The sequence below is a fragment of the Miniopterus natalensis genome, chromosome 3 (genome assembly GCF_054644295.1).
Source record: "Miniopterus natalensis isolate mMinNat1 chromosome 3, mMinNat1.hap1, whole genome shotgun sequence".
Lineage (NCBI taxonomy): Eukaryota > Metazoa > Chordata > Mammalia > Chiroptera > Miniopteridae > Miniopterus > Miniopterus natalensis.
In genome coordinates this window covers 40,034,492-40,054,777 of record NC_142083.1, presented here as the reverse complement: position 1 = coordinate 40,054,777, position 20,286 = coordinate 40,034,492, and the positions used below count along the sequence as shown (strand labels likewise).

At 42.7% G+C, this 20,286-nt stretch overlaps 1 protein-coding gene across 1 annotated transcript in view; it reads left to right on the top strand.

The window, feature by feature from the left end:
* Positions 1-20,286, top strand: part of LHFPL2 (LHFPL tetraspan subfamily member 2) — a 128,819-nt gene that overhangs the window by 26,457 nt on the left and 82,076 nt on the right. The window lies entirely within an intron of this gene.

Genomic DNA, 20,286 nt, shown 5'->3' with positions numbered 1-20,286 from the left:
GGCTCTTTGCTCAGCCTTAATTCATTAGGAAATCACTATTTCCCCAGCTCATTTGGTGCCAGCTTTAAGGGTACTTTAAATGTAGGACCAAGTGTTTCTATGAAGTGGAGTCCAGCGCCTTTGATTCGCCCCCTGGCACCAGGCTGCCAAACCACCGCGACCCACAGGAGCTGGTTTCATAGAAGTAGTTCTGGGTACTGGGGCAAGGAATGGAGTTTTTGTGTAGAGGAAATGTGCCGTGGGTAAGCAGTTGACTGCTTATTAGTTTACTCTTTCAGCCAAATTATTTTTGTTGCTGTTAAAAATTAATTTTAATAATTGCTTTTGGATCAAGCTGTGAATAACTGAGCCAAGTTTTCACACCCAATGAATTTTTATAGCAGACTCTCCTCTCTTTATGGGGTTATTATGAGGATGATATTTGTAAAGCACTTTAACTGTTTAACAGAAGGCACTAGATAAGTAGTGGTCATATTTTCAGAGTTTTGGAGGAATGATTATAAAATGCATTCCAGTTCTAAAAGATGCAAATCATACTCCACTACTAACCATTTGCTTTAGTGGCTATTTTCCTATTGTTCATTTCTAAAGAGAAAGCCATGCAAAAGACCAGGGTGGTTTTTATATTTCCATATCATTATTCAGCTAGTTTAAAAAGAATCTCTTTAATCTGAGAGGAAATGTTTTTACAGTATCAGAGTTTGAATAGCAATTAGAGAGTAGGAAATGCGCCATTGTCAATGAACAGCCAGCTTTGCATTAATTTGTAACAAAATGTCTAGTGAAAGCACAGTTCTTTACTATAAAAGAACCTTTTTTTTTCTTACTATCCTGTTTTGCCTTTTGAAAGAAATACTCCAAAAAATAAAAATTGTTATTTTCTTATTTCAAAGAGAAATATACTCTCCAGAAAGGAGGATGTTACAATGTCCTGTGGGTTTTTAAAGAGTGAAGCACCTACCGTGTGTGTGTGTGTGTGTGTGTGTGTGTGTGTGTGTTTTTTTTTTCCAGGAGCTTGTCTGTGCCATATGTGGGGAAAATGGAATTTGAAAAAGACTCCGTTTTGTGGCCTCAGTACATTCTGAGTTTTTGTTTGTTTTGTTTTTTTTATATCTTTATTGATTTCAGAGAGAGGAAGGGAGAGGGAGAGAGAGAGAGAGAAAAGAAACATCAATGATGAGAGAGTCATTGATCGAGCCCGCAACCCGGGCATGTGCCCTGACCTGGAATCGAACCCGGATCGCCTTGGATCCTAGGTCGACGCTCAACCGCTGAGCCACGCCCGGCCGGGCCATTCTGAGTTTTAACAGTGGATTATCAGTAGAACTTAAAGTTTGAGCTCCCACACCATCCATGATACACATGGCAGAAGTCAGAATTGTTAAAAATGTAAATTAGACTGCAAATTAGACTATGTTTACTCCCTGCTTAAAACCTCCTAATCCTGTCCTGTTGCATATAAGATGAAGTCCAAATTTTTTGCCTGGACACTAGGTCCGGTGTGATTTGATCCTGTTGCTTTGCCAGCCCCAGCTCAATCTGCTCCAGCCCTGAGATCTTCTTTCTGATCCTCAGCCACCAAGCTCCTGCCCCACTCAGGGCCTTCACGTGGGGCTGTTTCCCCTGAAATGCTCTTGACCCATTCTCCAGTGTGGTTCCTGGGGCTGAGGCTCAGCTCACAGCACCTCCTCAGGCTCTGGTGTATCAGTTATTGAGAAGAGAGGCCAGAAGCCTCATGGGCCGCCACGGTCAGATGGCGATTCTTACCCTGTCAGAGTGCAGAAACTAACCAGGGACAGAGTTCAAGGTGCAGGCTGAGTTCCACTTTCAGAGTCTTTCTTCAATGCCTCAGCCCACATTGACCTTGTCCTGCTCTCTACTGTCCTTGGAACCAGACCACACAGTTTAGAGCTACTGGTGCTCTGGCTCAGTCAACTGCCACTTCTGGGGCAGTGCCTTGGAAGAATTTATACCTCCTCCCATTTATTTGATGGCTTGTAGCAATTTATAAACTTTTTTGTTGTTGCAATAATTAAGCAATAATTAAACCTTAACTGAATATGAGCTACACTAAGGATAATTATTGCCCATATTTTTGATGATCATTGCACACATATAAACACTCACATCCTTAGAGACATGAGATCATATTATAAGGCATGGTTTTATGTATTTTTTTCACAATAGATTGTGGTCGTCTTTTCATGTCAATAAATTTAGACACGTTTTTTAAAATATCTGAAGACTATCCCATTGTATGAATGTGCTGTGATTTATGTAACTAATCTCTTACAGGTGAAATATTTCCCTGTTATGAATAATGCTCCATTAAACATCCTTGTACTATACTTGTCTATTTATCTCATAAGGTAAATGGATTAAAACTGCTGAGTCAGAGTGTAACTATTTTGGATTTTCACACAGATTGACAAACTACCTGCAGAAAGGTTGAGCCATTTTTTATTGTCCCATCGTGAAGGAAAGCCTCTTGTTGACTTTCTTTAATGTTGTTCTCTAGTGTATTTTAAATGATAACATTTCCCAAACTTTTTAGCTGCCTTTTTTCTCTCTTGGCAAATAGACTTTGGATAACTAATTAAGGACAGGTTTAATGATTAATTTTGTAGCTTCAGTGGTTGAGAACCAACAATGTATATCCAGTGTGAATTTTTCCTTGTATTATTCTAGTATGGTTATGTCTTTTTCTTTTTCTTTTCTTTTTTTTTTTTTTTTTAGCTTTTTAAATAAATAATCATCACATTGGAGGTTATGCAATTAAAACAGTGCCCCTTTTCAGTCTTTATTTTGGACAATCTCTCATGCTCCATATTATCACATTACTCCTAAAATTCTTTAAAGAAAACATTTTGCCAATAAAAGTAGCAAATCCTATTTTGCAATTTGATAGGGATTTTAGAAAATAACTCTTGAGTTTTTATTTGGAGGTGTAATCTTCAAGGGAGTACCCCAACGTTTCTGCTGAAGAGCCCTTGCTTTCATGACCGTCTCTGGTTTCTTCTAGGATGTTTTCTCCCTTTGCTTCAGTCTGTGGGAATTTTCCCAGATCCCTGTGATTAATGACCTGTTGTTCCACCTCTTTGAACTTTATCTCCTTGATCTCATTTGTCCATCCCCTGGTGTCACCTGAAACTTTTTACCACTTCATTGGTTAATTGCTTACCTTTCTTTTACACTTTCTTGAATTCTTCTAATGATAAGGATATCAGGTATCTTCTTAAAAAGCTTTTTTTTTATTGTGTGTGCTTTTACCGCCCAGAGTGATTTAATATCTCAGGTTCTTTATGTGCACCCCTCGGGTGGACTTTGCCTGGTGAGATTATTGCAATAATAAGGAGTTGTCACCTTTAGCTTAGGGGGAAAAAAACAATGCCAACTTAGGTGGTGGTTGTGTGTTTTTTAAACTTTTTTGGAATTTGAAGATGACTTTCTCGTCTCCCCATCTGGGAAAGCCTTCTAGAGTAGATCACTTTTCATGTTGAATTTTGATTTAAAGGTCTGGGGTCACCGACTGGAAGGAAGGGACCGCTGTGAAGAGCTAGTCTAGAGTAAAATGAGAGGTAGGAACCGAGAGGAGGGGAGTAACTAGGGGCAGAGAAGAGACATTTTGGAGGAGGTTGGAATAAACACTGCACATTTTGTTTGCGATTAGATCATAGCTTATCTTTAAATATCCTTTGTTCACATCAGCATGGCAAAGTATGAACCTATGGGAGATGATGTGCCGCGGCTTTGGGTGTGGACTGGTGAAGAGAGACAGGACTGCGAAAGGCTCGGGGCCGCTATCTTGTCAGTACTCAGGCTGCAGGGTGAATCAGAATTCGGGGGGCTTCCAAGGGGGGACATTGAATAAAGTGCTTGCTCAGCCATCTAGCTGCATGCCAGGGCTACAGGCTGGAGGTGCCTACTGTGTGACAACTTATGTTGTTTTCCAGTAAGCAGCTGGAGTCCCCTAGTGTCTGAGTGTGCTCATGGTGAGTTGCCTGGAAGTGACTCTTTCAGGACACTAAGGTACCATTTAATGAACTGTTCCTTTAGTGCTATTTAATAACGCACAATCTTAGCCCAGTAAGTGGTAGTTAATTACTGATTCTTTGAGCCACTGGGGAACCATTTAGTAATTACTACTTCATTGCTATTTAATAAATTTCTGTCTTGTACATTAAATAGCCCTGAGCAGTAATTCACGACTTAGTCCCTGGTGGTATAAAAAAGTTAATGCCGTTTCTAGAGATGCTCATCTGAAACCAGATGGTCAGTTAGGCACAGGGCAAGGAAAGATGCAATAAAACCTTTCAAATTGGTGCTCCCCAGACTGTTGGATTTCATGGACCAGTTTTTTTCTTTTAAATGTTTAAGGATATACATAAGGTTATCACATTTTTAATTGTGTCAATTTTTGTTTTCTTAAAGAAGCCTGGCTCGAGTAAACGGCCTAGAACATAGTGGGCTCTTGGTAAATATCAACTGAGTTGAATCACATTATGCATTTTAGGACAGAATTTTTGCTGGTGATACCTGTTTAATTTTACCATTGCTTCATCAGAGCTCATATTGGACAGGTTAATTTTGCTAACTGTGTTATTGAATGTTGCTGAGTGAAGAAATTTTAGTTTATATGGGGATAGTGAAAGTTAAATAGCAGCTCTGAAAGCTTTGGCAGGACCTCAAAAATAGACTGTAAAAGTAAGGTAATTAGTATTGTCTGCTGACAATTCTATGCAGAAATGATTAATCTTTGGATTATATTAAATTCTGGGGTATTCTAAAATGTAGAGCTAATCAATCTAAAGATAACTGATCTACAGGTTGTTGTGTCTTGATTCCTAAGTTAAATTTATGATAGATTGAAGGAGAAAGTGGGTCATTAAGAATGATTTAGTTAAAATTGATAGTTTACAGTGGACACTGCCTTTTCTGTGATTTTGCCTGTCGTAGAAGCCAGGTATCATAAGGTGACCTGTGGGAATTCTATTTAGTTTAGGGGGTATCATGGTCATGGTGGTAGTCATGACGACAGAAAAGACCCTAAAAAACCTGGTGTTTTGAAGGAAGGTGGAAGTAATGATTGATAGCCTGTGACACAGAGACGTGGCCCATGAAACGGGCTCCTGGAACGGCTGATGCTCCTGTCAGCGCCGCCTGTTTCCCAGACGTGTCATCCTGCTCCGAGGCTGGGCACTGCCGCAGTGCGCGTCCTCCTAATCCCTGCCCGCTTTGGGAGTTGCATTGGCTGCCTGGATGTCCTGTAGAATGTCAGCTGATCAGTTAATTGAAACACTTTTCATTAAACTTCCTTCCTAATAATGTTTAAAACATCATTGAATTCCCACGTGAGCCGCAGTTTCTGTCACCTGGCTCCCGAAGCCCGTCAGCCCAGGCAGAGTCTGCAGGGGAGCTGGGGAGGCATTTCTTACCGGAAGTAATGGGCACCTCCTGCCACATTTTCTGACAAAATATATATTTAAAAATGAGTTTTCAGACACATTATTTCGTAAAAGCTCATTTAGCAAATTACTAAACTGTCAAATTGTGTAAACTCAGTGCTCAGGCATCAAGTTAAGTGCATTCTGATAGAAACGCACCGTGCCTTTAATCCCAGGGGTTGTGTAGGTGGTTTAAGTAGAAGGGACTTAGGGAGTTCAGAAATGCGGGGAAGAATAAACAAAAGGACTAAAGGAATGTTTCCTGAGCAGCACTGAGGAACCTCAGACCTCATGACTCTCCCTCGGGCTATTATGGACTTTATTTTAAGGCCAGCCTTCAGGACGCTGCAGAGCAGACAGGTATTTTAATAATAATCTCAGGAATTAATTTCAGTGATCAGAGTGCACATGTGACGTCAGCATGAATACACACGTTTCTTTGACCACACAGCAGTTTATTATTGGTCTCCCTTTGACTTTTTACAGTTTGTATTTTTTTTTTTTTTTAGCAGCTTTACAATCACCATAGCCACAAACTATAGCAGATTGAATTCTCATGCATATCTTCTGATTTTGGTTCTGAAACTGTATCTGTGTGGGACTGTTTTATGGTTTTAATGGTGGGTAAGTACTGTTGCGTTTGAATTATTTAGCACTGTTAGAATTTTACATTCCATATAGCTGCATTACCCACATTCTGCTCATTTTGAATAGCCCGCTTAGTATTTCGTTTTATATGTCATGGTGTGTTGTTTAGCGAGCCCCGTATTAGGACATTTGCATTTTCTCCCATTGGAGGCTGGCATAAACAAGGCTGCTGCAAACACCTCTGAGCAGACTGCTTTCCCTGCATCGGGGCCCCTTCTTGGGGATGCGTTTCCCTGAAGAGATGCACTGGGTGAAGAGTGTGGGCCCTGGTGCTCCTGTCCCACCCACATCGCTGCTTCCCTCGCTGCAAGGGCCTTCTGAGGGGCTGTAATGAGGAAGAGAGAAATTCCTGGAAGGAAAAAGGAGTGTCTCTGAGGTTTGAGATCTTCTACTGGTAAGAGAACAATAGTTTTCAGGTCTCTAAATGGAGACTTTGCTTGCTATCAGCTAATGAATAAGTTAGTTCAGTGTAGTGGTTAAGAAAGAGCACAGGCTGTGGAGTTAGCCAGGCATGGGTGCCAACCTGTTACTTCACCCCTCTGAGCCTCAGTTTCTGTCTTCATAAAATGCACCTGCCTCATTATGGGTGGTGCTGAGGTTTAAATGAAATAATTTGAAGTGATTAGTTGGCACAGGCCTGGCTCATATTCAGTGCTCAGGGAGTAAGAGCTGCTGGGATTTGCTCTGGCTGGGGGGCCCTCGGAAGCAGACCCCTGGGTTGTGGTTTACGCAGTGTTGGCAGATTGGTCCCCAACATCTTTGGGCTCTAAGAGTCTCCCTTGGTGTGTTCACTGAACCCTGGTCTGTGTCCTGCCTGAGGTAAGCTCTCACACAGGTCTCATCCTCGGGTTTCTATGTGAATGCGTGTCGGTGGTGCAGGGTCCCTGTGACTGAAGGCTCCCCCACAGGCAGATGTGTGTTCTTTAAGAACAGAGAAAGAACTAAGAGTTTCAACCATGTCTAAGTAGCAAAACTTATGCCATTTTTTCCTGGTGCCATACTTTTTTGTTTGAGTGAAAAAGGGGAGAATTTGAGAAGGACGCATTTCTTCTGTGGCTGTATTTCCTTAACTTCAATAAAATGCCTTTAGAGAAGCTGGCAGGTATGAATTTTAGATGGTTTGGTTTTGTAAGAAATGTTGCACTTTTCACTTTCTTGTGGCATCATCCGGAGTCTATCTTACAAACACCTAGTTTTAACAAGTAAAAAAAAAAATCAGTGTTATTTGGGTTTAATTTTTTTTCTATTTCCCTTCACTGCTGTCACCATCCCATTTAACCATGCTTGTATTTTTGGATCAATGATTTGCCATTCTCCAGGGTATGTCTCAGCGATGCCCTCCTTTCTGGAAATTTCAGTGGAAAGTTAAGTGTGGGCCCGTACTTCATTAGTATCTTTAGGGGAGGAGTCTAATAAACGTGGGTGTGTTCCACATAAATACATGTTTTAGAACAGTTTTAAATTATTTGGTTTTAAGGAGTTAAACTCCTCGCGCAGTTACTCCTCACATTGAATGTACTGTTGAGGTCCCGCCACCACCTTCACCACCGTTCCGCAGTGTTTAACTAGGGAGGAGGTGGTTCTGAGGACAGTGACTTACCCGTGAGGGGACTAAGGGACTGGAGAAGTAGCCCCCCTCCCGCTTCTCTTTGTCGTTCAGCCTGGCCCTGAGGAATGCACTGAGGGGTGGAAGGTGCTGGTGGTTTTGGCTTTTGTCTTTCTAATGCCGTTGAATTCATTGGTGGCATAGGTTTGCTACTTGGAGATGTTGACACTCTAATTAGAATCAGTCCTTATCTGTTTGTTTTTTTAAGTTCAAACATCTGCCTAACTCAAAAGGGCCCTTCACTGTGAATCCTAATTCATATACTGTATAAACCTGAGAATAACTCGCATTGTCCGCGGGGGTTTTGTGAACACGGGAGAATCAATCATCTCAGCTCAACTCTGAAGGCAAAGCCAGTCACCCCTTCAAGAAAAGGCATTTGTTCTGCTACTTTATCCTCACAGAGAAGTCAAGGGTCCAGATATCTATCATCCTCAGTGACATCTCACTTCTCCTTTCATCACCAGACCAAATGGTAGGAGCTGTTCGATTTAATGGTGTTTTCACAGTTTTTCCTCTGAGGCTTCCCGGCCCGCTGTTACTTGATCTTTCAGACTTGGGTGCCCGCTTGGCCTGCGGGGTCTGGCAAATGGCAAACGTGCTGGTCGAGTGTTGAGCAAATTTAAACGTGATTCCTTTTAATTTTTAGGGTCTTTAGTGTTTCAGTTAATTTTTTCTTTAAGCAACTAATTTGAGTTCAGATACAGGCCAAAATAGAGTGTTGTTCTGGTCGTCTATTTATGTTCTGTCGTGGAAGGTGATTTCTCAGCCGGAGCATTTACTGTGGTTACCACCTTCATAGTATTTTGTTAGTAATAGCTCCCTGAGAGGGCCTGCTGGCTTTCATTAGCCATTTTTTTCTCTGAAAGCTTTATGATTTGATTTTTGAAACTCAGAAAGTAGAGAAATGATCTTTTGACTCAGGTTGTAATTTTAGCTTCTCTTCATTATCCCCAACCCCGGACTGAAGCTGTTTATTGATTCACTTTTACTCCGAAACTTGGGTATGGCCACGTATTAAGAGAATGAACATGAAATAACAAGGCTTTTGTTAGAATTGGTATCGAGTTTGCTCACTTGACAAGGATATATCTGAATTTTTATTTTTTTATTTGAAAGGCTCATCTTACAGTGAAAAATCTCACCTTTAAATTTTTAAAACTATTTAGGAATTTAGTAGGTGCACTGCTCTTAACTTGTGTCTTTCAAAATAACTTCACTCTTGAAAAAGCTCCCTTTATTTGATCTCCTTTGTCTTCTGAGGAAGCATTATTAATCTAAGTGAGAGATAAATTGCTGAAAGTCACAGTTAAGATTTGCTTGGTTGCTTAAAATTTTCTTCTGGTCAGAGACTTGACTCCAAACAGTCACTTCAAAAATTCTCTTTTTTCAAGCATTTTCTAAAGAGAACTCCAGAAACTGTCCATTTAAAAAGTCCTAGCCCAGCCGGCATGGCGCATGGTCGAGCATCCACGTGTGATCCAGGAGATCGGGGTTCAGTTCCTGGTCAGGGCACATGCCCGGGTTGCAGACTTGACCCCCAGTAGGGGGCGTGCAGGAGGCAGCCGATCAATAACTCATCATTGATGTTTCTCTCTCTCTCTTCCTTCCTCTCTGAAATCAATAAAGACATATTTAAAAAAATAATAATAAAAATAAATAAAAAGTCCCAGATTTTAGGGAATGGCTGAGGCAGTTACACAGAAGGATGTCTGCACCGTGCTGGCTGTTGTGCGTCACCTGTGTAGACAGGATCCCCAGGGTAGGCAGTAAATCTCGATGGATGTTATTTGTTTAATCCTTGAACTGGCAGGCAGAGCCTGTGTTACACATACAGTCTCTTCTTCATAAAGTTCTACCTGCTAAGAGGAGGGTTTACCCTTGGCTTTTTAATCGTGGGGAGTTTTTATCTCTAGGAATCATGGAAGTCTCAAATAAAACCCAGTTCACATAAATTGAGAAACTAAAACTCATAAAGTTAATAACACCTCGGAGGACAGAGGACCGATGTAGTATAACAAACAAAAAAAGTACTGCTTTGCCAAAACAGGGCTGGAGATCAACACGGTGAGCTAGGGAGTCAGGCATCCCAGCTGTTAGAGCCCATCTGCGACGTGCTGCTTGAGAAACTAGAGATACCTGGACTCGGGTTATCTAACAAGTCTGTGACTGAAATCACTGTATGTTCAAATTTTGTGAAATGAGACTCGCTCGTGTTTGAAGACTGCAGAAATGTAATAATGCTTACCATGAAAACCAGATATATATATGTGTGTATATGTATCTTTACTTTGGAATGTGATTTGAAATATAACATGGAAGAAAAGAATTCATGAATTATTGGCTAATTAGTGGATAGACATTCATGATTATGCATTGTTCTCACTTGAGAGCACGTGCGGAAGCACTCCCTGGAACTCGCTGGAATGCTCTCTGCCGGAATGCAGCATTAAGCAGATCTGTTTTGATCAAGTGAATTAAGTTGTTGTCTGTGAAAAGAATCTCATTGTAAGGTTGCCCTGACCCAGAACTTCCCAAGTTGTCTCTGTTCATGGTATTCTAAGTGTTTTGATAATTCTTTCCAAAGAATTACCAAACGGTTCTGTTTATTAAGTAAAGTACAAATAACCTAATAAGTATTTGTCCTAACAACTTAGTTGCCATTGGAAAAGGTAATATATGTAAATTGAAAAAATGTTTTCCACTTTATAAAATTTTAAAATTTATTTCATTCTTTGTTGTTGTCATTGCTAATCCTCATCTGAGGATATTTTTTCCCTTGGTTTTTTTAGACAGAGTGGAAGGGGGAGCGAGTGAGAGAGAAACGTAGATCCGCCTCCATACACGCCCCGACGGGGATTGAACCCCAGCCTTTTGGTGTATGGGACGACACTCCAGCCAGCTGAGCCACCCGGCCAGGGCACAGCCACTGTTTGTGTTTGAATGGGAAGAACACAAAAGCTTGAGAGTAGAAGAGACTGACTATTAACATTATCATAAAAGGAGGAATTGCCTTTTCTGGATGTTCGTTTATAAATTATGTTCTGCCAGCATGGGAATGGGGTTGGCTGGTCGTGGACGACAGTCGCCTGCTCAGGGTCTCTTCCTCCTCCTGGGTTCCTAGCTGAGTGCTTGGGCGCCGGGGGACCTGGCTTTTGGACAGTTGGGACTGGGCTGCAGGGGACAGCAGCACAACGGCACATGACGCCTTCACCCGGAATTGGAGCGATGAGATGAGCATCACAAGCATTGCCCAAGGAAGATCAGTAATGTTTACTGTGCTTCTCTTTCTCACTTTTGTGATATGATTTAGAAGAGTTAAAACTGATTTATGTTAAAGGAAAACTGGGTACTATGAGACCATGAAAAGTACTCTTGCCCTGGCTGGTGTGGTTCAGTGCTTGGCCTGCTCACTGGAGGGTTGTGGGTTCGAGTCCCGGTTAGGGGCATGTATCTGGGTTTTGGGTTTGCTCCCTGCCCCCTGTTGGGGGGGGTGTGAGAGGCAACCAGTTGAAGTGTCTCTCTCACAATGATGTTTCTCTCTCTCTCTCTCTCCTCCCTCCCTCCGTTCCACTCTCTCTGAAAAGCAATGGAAAAAATATTCTCTGGGGAGGATTAAAAAAAACCCAGCTCTTGGAACTTTTCCACCCCAGGGCTAAGCTACTTCACTCAAATGTTCAATCACTCATTCATGTCCGCGTGCTTCACTCATTTATTCAACGGGTAAAATACCTCGGAGCCGCCTTCCTCCAGGTGCCTTTATCGCCCGCGGGATGATTCCAGCCGAGCTAGCTTATCTCGAACAGGCCTGTGTGTCCTGGAGTCCAGCTCTTTGGAATGAGAATCTGTTCTCGTTCCATCTTTCTTGAGAAGTAATCTTGTAGTTGTGTATCTTCTCAAGTCAATTTCAAGTAATATTTGTCTGTCTTTAATTGTAGACATTATAATATTATGAAGGAGGGAAAGACATGTATAATTTGGATGTCATATGAGGTTGATTATAATTTATTATAACTCTTGTAATCCATTCCTTCATTTAAGTCCAGAATAGCTGGAGAATTGAGAGTGACACTTCCCCCCTGCAAACTGATGAAAGAACATTTTAATTTTATTATCTTCTATAATCAAGAACAAATTTAAATCCACAAATAAGGGTGATATTACTTAATACCATTATTGCTCATGTAAACCCCCCTTTCTCTTTTCTCCCAGATTACGCTTTGCCAGAATTGCTTATAAGGGAAAAAATGCTATCAGTTTGAGTTTCTTTTCTGGCTTTCTTTGTCTGGAATCCCCTCTAAAGAGGGGCACTTCAGAGACCAGGAGTGCCATAGATTGTCCTCACGCCATCCTGCACAGCCAGGACTCCCTGCCATGCCTCTCGTTCCCAAGACATGGTCCACCCTGAGAGAAAGGCTGTGCAGACTGCACGTGGTGGAAATCTGTCCATTCACTGTACTTGCATTGCCTTTAAGCACTGACGTGGCTTAAACTGGATTTGACCTGGTGCTTCGGATTCAAGCCAATAAATGACTCATTATTTCAGATGTTTGGTTTGTGCTGTTATACTCGAAGCAATCTGTAAGGAAATAGAAAAGCCTGTTGTAAAAATATAGTCTGTCTCCAGGAAGGAGAATCCCTGCATCCTGACTGGAGGTGTGGCATCTGCACATGACTTGTCCAACTTGTTTTACCTTAGATCCTGATTTGAAGCAGCCCTGGAAGATGTCCATCTTGCATGTGTAGGTGGTGTTGCCGAATATTTTTTACATTCTTGAATGTGAGTGCAGAACATGCTGGGTACACACAAAGTTTGCTCTCAGTGGTCACAGAGATAGCTGTCCACCCTGAGGATAGGCCAGCCAGGGGCTGGTCAGCAGGCTCCCCCCGGGGGAGGAAAGAACACAGTGCTTGCACCTATTTGGAGGGTTAATTAACCTCATCAGATGGTTTCTCCCTGAAGTTTGAGATGTGTTGTGTAGTTTATGTTCGTTCTTTGATCATTGGAGAGTGTCCCTTTTCTATATGTGATTTACTAATTTTGGGATGTTTGGCTTTCTAGAATCAAACAGAGACTTGTAAAATTTCATTTTTAAATTAACTTTTAAACTATGTTTAAAAATTTTTATAGATTGATTGATTTTGAGAGCGAGAAGCATCGATTTGTTGTTCCATTTATTTATGCATTCATTGGTTAATTTCTTGTAGGTGCCCTGACCAGGGATCAAACCTACAACCTTGGTGTATTGGGAAGACGCTCTAACCAACTGAGCTACCTGGCCAGGGCCTAAACTATGTTTTTAAGTAAAATATTCCGCTCACTAATACATGGGTGTACTGCCCATTGTTTTTTGTCTTTTTTTCTATTTTCTTGTATCTTGGTTCTTAGCTGTCCCAGGGGAACACTTAGGAAAAATTTATTCAAATCCTTCCCCAAACAGTATGGCAAAGAAACTGTTCAAGATTTGTAGTGCTGTGGCTATGAATCTTCTGTTGCATGCCAGTTTAGACTTATAGCTATTATTACTTTATTGTACAATTTTGATTAACTTATTAGGTGATGACTGTGTGTCTGATGCTTGTTTTGAGAGCTTTCAGCTGGGTGAATAATAGCTTCTATCTATTGAGTATATACCAGGAGTCCTATTTAATCCTTACAGATGCAGCAGGCAGCATATATTACAGATGCAGTGAATAGCTAATACTCAGAGAGGTTAATTAACATGCCCAAGGCCACACAGCTAGTAAGAGCTAACATCTACCCACGTCAGGCTGACCTGGAGGCTGTCTCTACACAAACCTCTCCTGTGCTCCCCCTAAAAACGGGGGTGGGGGCAGAGTTAGCATGCTACATAGTGTTGGGCACACCCTCAGCCTCTCCACTTGTCTAGTGATGTATACACAGCTGTTCTTTGAGAGCCACAGGATAGCGTAATGGTTCACCTGGGACAAGCCCCTCAACCTTTCTGCTCTTGCTTTCTCCATCAGTGGATAAGACAGGCTTGTGGTTGTGAGGCTTAAATAAGTTAATATCTGTACCGTGTTAGAAGAATGGTTCATAATAAGCACTATGAAAGTGTTGGCTATTATTGTGTATTCGCCTAAGACATAGGCATGAGGCCTCTCTCCACCTCCTCTCTTTCTTGCCTCATCAAGCAGGATGCCCTGGGTCAGCGTGGGGATGCCCAGAGTCGGGCAGGTCACGACCGCAGGCTCAGGAGGGAGCCTTCTCTGAAGCCGGGCCCCGTCTTTACCTCTGGACTGTGTGTGGTGCCCACGTTCTACTCCACACATACTTGGTCTGTTCGCTCTCTGGTCTGGTTGCCTGTTCTCCCCAAAACGTGTGTGCCCTCAGCCTCTACCCCCTGCGCTGTAAATATATCATTGCCCACTCAAACACTGATTTACTACCCCAGCCTGCTGGCCATATGTTTCAGCTGGTGTGGTCACAATGGTGCATCATAAATTATGACCTGGAAGCAAGGACCAAGTCTGTGCGGACTTTGTAGAGCAATTTTTAAAAAGAGCTTTTTATCATGGAAATGATATTGTTATGGGAGCATGAGCAGGGAAGCCAAAGGCAGCTGGTGCCTTTAAGGTCCCAGCCCCATCTTCCTCAGCCATAGAACTACAAGGTGGAAACGCATCCCCAAGGACCTCTTGACTCGAGTGCTTCCCCCTTCCTTAATTCAGGGGGCCTGGGGGGTCTTACTCCCCATCCCACTCAGGGCAATGAGCCGCTTCTCTTCTGAGTCCCACGAGGCAGCGAAGGGAGTCAGGCATTCCTGGTGCGGACCCCGTGCTCCCTGGGAAAGGACTCCCTGAGGGGAGCCGTGGTGCAGCCCTCTGGCATCCCCTGCAGTCCCTGCGATTGTCAGAAGCTGGTAGCGACCCAGCCGGCTGTGCAGTGACAGCTCCCAGCCAGCGAGGCAGGCAGGTTACGTACAAATTGCCAAAACCACGTGCGGAAACTGCCTGTTGGGTTTTGTTTCTGTTTGTGTTTTTAATTGTGGTAAAATATACATAACATAAAATTAACCGTCGCAACACTTTAAAGCGTAGTTTCAGTGGCATTAAGTACTTCTGCGTTTCTGTGCAACCATCCTCACCAGAACCCTTTCACCTTGCAAAACTGGAACTCTGCGGCCATTAAGCACTCACTCCCCGCTTCCCCCCCATAGCCCCTGGCAGCCACCCTTCTACTTTCTGTTTGTCTGAATTTGACTTCTCTAAGAACTTTGTAAGAGGAATCATACAGTATTTGTCCTTTTGTGACGGGCTGGCTTCACTTAGCATGTGTTCAGGGCTCATCCCCGATGCAGCAGGAGTCAGAACCTCCTTCCTTTTTAGGGCTGAGCACGGTCGGTTGTCGGGATGCGCCGCGTTTTGTTTTGCACCCATCTGCTGCCTCCACCTTCTGGCTGCTGTGAGGACGCTGCTATGAGTATGGTGTGCTGCCCTGGGTTTTTGTTCTGATGGGGCGTGAGGGACCCGGTAGCGGGTTCTGTTTTGACTGTGAAGGCACCTCTGCTTGTACATCTGTGAATCTGTTTTGGAATTCAGAACAATATCCACCCGAATCGCCACTAAGTAATTCGGCCGAGTGTGTGTTGATAGGTACGAAGATGGAGTGATCAGGCAGAACTCACTGTAGGTAAAATCAGAAGGGAAGAAAGCGAAAGATGTTCTAAAAGGGTCAATTTGGCACATAACTGTGAAGCTTTGGTAGGGAAAAAGGGCAAAAGGGCTCCCCCCTCCCCAGAGTGGAGATTTGACGCAGCTCACCTTGGGAAGCAGAAACCCCACGGGACAGACCCAGGTCAGCTATGCCTTTGAAGAACTACCAGGGGGCCTTTTAGAGATAGGGACCCCCTCAACAGAATCTGCTGTGGATTTACAGAGGCCGCCTGTCCCCCTTGTTCGGACGGAGGGGGGGTGGATGCACCCTGTCCTTCCTGTCCGGTTGGGACGGAATGCAGAGCCACCTCTGGGTACTTCTGGCCTTTTCCGGGGTTTCCTGGGTGAGAGTCTCCTAATGCTTGTGTCACTTCCCCATGACTTCTAACTATGTGTCTGGGTTGCTTGTTAAAAACACTATTGTACTGTTTGCTAATTCAGTTATTAATATGTGTTCTTGACCACTGTGAACAGACCACCAAGAGGAAATGATTTGAAGGGAGCCATTTCTTTTTAGAAACTTTCCAGATGTTGTGCACACAGCACATCTCTTGCAGCTCTCCTGTGCTGGCTCCCAGTCCGGGATTCAGTTAGGAGTCAGTCTCTCAGACCAGCAACTACATGTCCATGCCCTCTGGGCCCCAGATAGAACCGTAAGAAAATTAGATGAATGTACACATTGCCCTTTATTTTTTCTGGCTGTGCTTTAAATGTTGCCTCAGTTGACAAGGTTCCTTTTTGTTCCCTTAAGTCTTCACGATACAAGGTTTCCACGGACTTCTACTCTCCTCACTTACCTTACACAATGCTTGGTTTTAACAATGCTGACTTTTCCAAAAGAATGTCTTGTTTGATAGTTGTCAGGAAGAAAGAGCTCCATAAAGGTAAGAGGGTAGAGATGGTGATGGTGAGGATTACAGGGCCAAAAGGATTGTTGACACTTCCTTTGCATTGCGTTTTCCTTGCCATCCTGTGTTTCTGCCCCAGCTCTTCTGCCTTGCTTTTCCCAGATGATTTCACTGAAAAGCAATGGCAAATTATGACTTGTCTCTTCTGCTAGACCTCTAACAGATAGTTTCTTCCCAAATGTAAACATTTTAGTAAGCCTTTTGCTTCGTGACTCATTAATTTGATGAGGAATATGTCCTAATAAAGATGAAGGAACTGTCAGCTGTTTCCAAAGCCTCGAGGGAAGGACGTTAGGCCTCTGTAGGTCAGTGGCTTGCCCTAGTCTGTGCGTTTCATTTGTTGCTTGGTCATGGGAACAGACCAGACTGGTTTTAAGGGTTATGTCCTGATCTTAATTCTCCTCTGTAAACTTGTACATACATACCAAGTCAAGGGTGTTTTCCTTCTGTAGAGTGTCTGTCAGTAAGGGACTATGTATGAGGGGGTTTTATGAAAAACAGTGAGATTTTCCTCTTTCGCTACAGACTACTAGTGCACTCAATGTGTCACTAGGTTAGCATTAATAAAAACTTGGTTAGTGTTGACTAGTCAACAGAAATGTCACAAATCCCCAGATATAAAGGGTCAAAGATCTCTAAATAGAATCAAAAGCTTAAGAGAATAGGAAACTTCCTTAGCTATAAGCCTGTGGTTACAAAGGCACGATCTGCGTTACCACATGCATAACATTCTCCTGAGGGTATCAGCCTTACTCTACATGATTTTGGTAAGACTGACCATCCCAGCATGGATGTAACTATTTTGTTCAATGAAGTATGAACTTATTCCATGTAAAATACTCTTTATAATAAAAGTATGTTGATCTTTATTAAATCCAAGAATAAACCTCATAGATGTTTTAAGAACAGTTGTCCAATAGCTTTTCACTTAAGTTTCGAGAGGCAGTTGTGTGCCTCCATGATTCTCAGCCTTTGCAGGAGGGAAGACCCATTGAATGCTGGAGGGGGGGTTGAATACCCTCTGCAAACTTTCTTTGATAGAAACTTTATTTGCAGTATTCATTAGTTATAAAAATGTGTGAAGTGAGAAGGAAAAAACGAATAATGGATAGTAAAAATAAATCAGGAGGCAAGGGAAATTGACTTTGAGGCTCTTGTACATTATGAAGAATTTGGACTCTCTTTTATTTACATAATGAATGAGTTAATGTCTTTATCTAAGTTTGTATCTGCTCTCTTGGCAGGTACTTGTCAAAAGAAAATATAATAATCCTAAGGTAACCTTTCATTACAACACGCCTTTAAAGCAACCCCCCTTCTTTTTGCTATTACTGACTGGGTCTTCTTGGATTATACCCCCCTCCCCAAAAACGAACCATAATGAGGCCCTAGCTATAGAACAGCCATGTGTGTGAAAGTGGGTTTAATGATGAAGAGCATTTCATAGCAGACACAAGTCAGGTTTCATAATGATATATATAAATGCTTTAGTTACATGTCTTTCTAATTACATAGATTTCTAAAGTGTCCTTCGTAAGGTGTGATCTTGCATACTACACAGATCAGGAGCAGGTTTAATTCTGGGCCCCTTTATCTTGCTCCTGGGGGTGCAGGTTAAGGAGGGGTGGGGAAGAGAAGTCAAGAGTAGGTGACATTCAAGCTGAGTCTTGACTGATTAAGGCCAATTCTAAAGCTGTTTTTTCAGTAGACTTTGAACCACACTGTGTATGTTAATAGATGACTTTCTGATTTTTTAAGGGAAACCTATATTTTTCTCCTGCTTCATATCTACATGGAAACAATGCAATGGAAAGCACAGTCTGGGTCAGTCAGGCCTGGCTTTGAATTCTGGCTACCACCTAATAGCCACTTGTCCTTTCTGAACTTCACATGAAAAGGGGACAGTAAATTATGCCACATACGTTGGTTGGCAGCATTAATGAGTTAGGATATGTAACAATTATTAGGCCCTCCTCTGTAGCACATTAAAGTTGAATGCTTTGGAAAAGGTGGTTTATTTTAAAAGGTCCTGATGAAACAAGAAAGAAAGGTTAATTATAGGATAAAGAGTGGCTAATATTATATACCATTTATTGTTCTTGGCACTCTTCTAAGTGCTCTCTCACAATAATCCTGGTGCTGTTATTTCATCCCCACTTTACAGATGAGAAAATTGAGGCCTGAGCAGTTAAGTAACTGGAGTTAACCCTGCCAGTTTGGCTCCATAGCTTGTAACTCTCAGGATGGAGCTTTTGAAGAAAAGACTGAGGATGACAGTAATAATAATACCTAGATTTCTACAGTGCTTCATCCTTTGAGGAGGACTTCTGTGTTCCTTGTTATTTTTGTTCCGCATAAGGAAAAAAATAGGAGATTGCTAGAAATTGGATGAGAAGACTGAGGTTCCCAGAGGGAAGGTGGTATGCCCAGGGTTACTGAATCAGTTTGTGGCCGAATTGGTGCAAGAACTTTTTCATCTGATTCTTGTAAGTGTTTATAGGATGAAAGAACAGTACAGAAATCCTTTTAAGAAATAGATGCTGTCAGTTTTTTAAAATATGGGACAGACGCAGGGAGGTTAATTGTGTTGTTCAAGATCCCATGTTGTGCCAGTCCCAGTGGCCAACCATACTTAGAAAGGGCAGCTTCAGCCCCAGAGTCGCACAGCTTCTGAGGGACCCAAGTGGGAGAGTTGGAGAAGCACTGGTGCATCTACCTTCTGGCCCACTTGGAGCCAGGATGCAGCCCCCTGCTCCTTCAGGGATTCAGAAACCACCAGGTGGGGGGGTGGGGGGGAACGTCACTGGCACAGACCCTGACTTGTCTGAGCCCACACTGCCTCCAGCCACAGCCATGAGGCCTTTTTCTGAAGGTACCAGGGAGGCCACAGCCAGAAGGGAGATAAGGATTCACAGGCCTGCGTGGGGAGGATGATACAGAGCACCCGGCCGCCTTCTTCCAGGGCTAATCAGCTCTCTCTGCAAATTGAAGGCTCAGCACAATTTTAAAGAAAGTGAGAGAGACAAGAAACCAAATAAGGTTGGACCCAAAGCCTCTTGGAATTATGTGGTGTTTTGCCCTGTAGCTGGGGATCCAGTTACAGATGCCTGTGATTATGGCCTTTGCAAACAGTTGTCAGAGAAATTCATAAGATGTCCAAAGGCTGCAGAAGAGCAGATGTGTAATTAAATTTCAAGCACAGTTACTCATAATGGCTTACATGTGGACACGAGTATGTAGGATTCAGGCCCAAGTGCCTGTGTCCAGGAGGTGTGGAACCCAGAGACAAAAGCAGAGAGTGGAGATGTCAGCATTTTCTGGTGGTCTTTTCCTGTTGTATCATTTATTCTTGGTTCACAGGCCCTTAAAAGTGGTGAAAAAAATTTTTAAATATATATCTTTATTGATTTCAGAGAGAGGCAAGGAGAGGGAGAGAGATAGAAACATCAATGATGAGAGAGTCATTGATTGGCTGCCTAGCGCGCAACCTGGGCATGTGTCCTGACCGGGAATCGAACCCCGATCTCCTGGATTCTAGGTCGATGCTCAACCGCTGAGCCCCGCCCCGCCGGGCGGAAGTGGTGAAATTCTTTCATAATAGTTAGCTTGCAGTGTCTAACATTGTCATCACTGGGCCTAGTTAGTAAGAAGGCGCCAACCGGCTGCTGTGGCATCAACCATCACAGCAGATAGATTGTGGAAAATTCCGAGTCTCTATGGCCAACTTGAATTGGCTGTGCAACTGACAGTTTAATATTATTAGCAAAGGTCAAGGTATTCGGGATTGCCTTGCTTAATATCTGTTTTCCACAATTCGTATGGCAGGGACTTTAATGACTATAAGCAATACCTTTATTTTATTACTAATAATGAAGGGCAAGATTGAAAGGATAGGAGTAATTACAATAGCCTAACAGTTCTTTTGAAGCAACAGCTACGAGGTTTCTCCCTACCTCCAATAAAGAAATAAGCTCATTGAGTTTAAAAATCCAATAAGCACTCA